At 35.1% G+C, this 2,874-nt stretch overlaps 1 protein-coding gene across 3 annotated transcripts in view; it reads left to right on the forward strand.

Annotated features, from left to right (window-relative positions):
• br (broad-complex core protein) overlaps positions 1-2,874 on the forward strand; it is a 173,544-nt gene that overhangs the window by 71,722 nt on the left and 98,948 nt on the right. The gene's annotated exons all lie outside the window — the stretch shown is intronic.

Here is a 2,874-nt window from a genome sequence, read left to right on the forward strand (position 1 = left end):
AATTATTAGTTACTCTTCTTCTCTCCAAAGTTGGCTCTTAAATTCGGATCCATGTTTTAATCCGATCTAGAGGCAACTTTTATTAAAATCTGGTTTTACAACTTTGTATTTGCGAGTGATTATTTCACTGTGCTTTTTTTTCTCTGACCTAAATTATAGTTTCCAATATTTCGCAAACTGCAGCCGAAAGCGGACAGCAGACGCTATTCACTGGAAATCCGAAAAATGTAAAAGTTTTTTCAAGCGTTTTCTTGATGGAGCATTAAAAGTTAAAGGAATGTTTCTAAAACAAAACAAATGCAAATGAGTCTATTTTAAAACACATTCACATTCACATTCATGACATTCACATTCGTATGTTTTTTATTGACCAAGAGAGTGTGAGTCGTATTTCTCAATCGATTGTCGTGATTATTGTTTTTTTCTTGTTGATTCAGTTTTCGTTTTTTTTTTAATATCAGAATTGTGGGGATTTCAAGATGCGCGTTGAACGTTTATTCATAGGTTAAGAAAACTAAATTCAAATGTATGGAAAATTTGGCAAAATTAATGCAAGACTTTTATCTATCAGGATGTGTAGGTTATAGAGCAAAGTTAAATTTTATCCACTCTCCCCCCCTCTCCGGGGTGAGCTTCACCCCCCACCCCCTCGAATATGTCCCGGACCGCGGTATTTTCTATTTTAAAAGAAAACCGTACACGATACATAAAAAGTGTGTATGAACGAAATAATCCTAGATAAATTTACTATAAACCTTTCATACATACAAAAGCGATACCACTTACAGTTTCAGCGCAATCTGGCACCAAATACGAATTTTTATTAATTTATCCAGTTTTTTTGTTAATCGTTTAGTTTTTTCAATTATTTCACACTTTACCGCCAAGATATGTATGACTAAAGTAAAGAATAGGATATGCTCTTTATAAAAAGGTATAATTCATTTCTACACTCATTCATTTGACGCTGCTATGCTATTTTGAAAATTCACCATCATCAGCTACTCTCGTCGATTAATTTGAACTTTGAAAGAGCTGGGCGGTGGTCGCCGCCGCGCGGTCAGTGCGCTTGTTCCCTTGTTCCCCTTCCCCACCCCTACCCGCCCGCTCTGCACGGCCACAGTAAAAGAGACCAAGTAGGTTAACTACGAACAAAAGTATATCGCGCGGCTTAAATGTGTGCGCTTCGCGAAATGATCACCTTTTACGTTCGCGTACTCGTACTTACGTATTTTAGGGTTCCGTACCCAAAGAGTGCCAACGGAACCCTATTACTGAGACTCGCTGTCTGTCTGTCTGTCTGTCTGTCTGTCCGTCCGTCTGTCACAGGGCTCTATCTTTGAGCCGTAATAGCTAGGCACTTAAAATTTTCAGAAATTATGTATTACTGTGGCCACTATTTAACAACAAATACTAAAAATAGAATAAAATGAATATTTAAGGGAGGCTCCCATACAACAAACGTGATTTATTTGGAGTTTTTTGATTTTACGATGTTCCACGACGTGCAAAAATTGTAGAGGCCAGAGTTGCGTGAACGTATTCGAATGCGACATTGAAGAAGATTAGAATAATGCTGTTTTTTGAAGTAAATGTTATAATAGTTAATAAATAATATAATATTGTTAGTAAATACTTCTAAAAAATAAACGTAAGTTTAAAATAAGCTGGTTTTATTTGCAATTGGCAATCTCTCTCAGGCCCAGTAGCTGTAGGTAGCGAATTTTCAATAGGAAAGAAGTAATCTAAACAATAAATTCATCAAAGAACTCTCCAGACCACACTTGGACACACCATTCACCACGTATCATACTTAGTTCCATTTCGGGGTACATTTTTGGAGCTTTTTTAAGGTTCCGTACCTCAAAAATAAAAACTGAACCATTATAGGATCACTCGTGTATCTGTGTCTGTCCGTCCGTATGTCATAGCCAATTTGCTCCGAAACTACTTGACCGATTGAATTGAAATTTGGTTCACCTATGTAAATTGATGACCCAAACACGGACGTGTAGTGTAAATAAATTAATTTTAAACACGGGGGCCAGTTTTGGGGGTCAATTAGAAAAAAAAAAAAAACTAGGTATAAACTATATCGTGTGACATATCAAATGAAAGGGTACATTATGAAAATCTCAAAATATATTTTTATTTATTTAAATTAATCCGTTTTCAAGTTATTTAAGAAAATAGGTGAAAATTGACCATTTCCTCGCCCCTTATCTCCTAAAAGCCCAGTAGGGCCTAAAAATTTTAAAAAAATACAGGAAATAGGTCCATACCTATAGATTACAGGAAACATATGAGAATCTAATGGTATTTAAAGTAACACACGTTTAACCAGTATGAATATTTATATTTCGCTGAATGGCAAATGAATTAATTTAAAAAATAGCATAGCAACGGTAAATGAAAGAGTTTAGAAATAAATTATACCTTTTATAAAGAAAATGTTCTATTCTTTACTTCTGTCATACATATCTTGGCGGTAAAGAGTGAAGTTTCTGAGAAAACTAACCTTTTAGCAGAAAAAATCGATTAATTATAAAAAAGTTAGTATTTGGTATCATATTGCGCTGAAACTATAAGTAATATCGCTTTTAAATGTATGAAAGGTTTATAGTAAATTTATCAAGGATTATTTCGTTCCTACACACTTTTTATGTATTGTGTACGGTTTTCTTTTAAATGGAAAATACCGCGGTCCGGGACATATTCGAGGGCGCGGGGGGTGAAGCTCACCCCGGAGGAGGGGGGAGAGTGGATAAAATTTAACTTTGCTCTATAACCTACATATCCTGATAGATAAAAAGTCTTGCATTAATTTTGCCAAATTTTCAGCTAATTGTACTGAACTATCAGTTAAGGTACGTA

The sequence above is a fragment of the Choristoneura fumiferana genome, chromosome 17 (assembly GCF_025370935.1).
Source record: "Choristoneura fumiferana chromosome 17, NRCan_CFum_1, whole genome shotgun sequence".
Lineage (NCBI taxonomy): Eukaryota > Metazoa > Arthropoda > Insecta > Lepidoptera > Tortricidae > Choristoneura > Choristoneura fumiferana.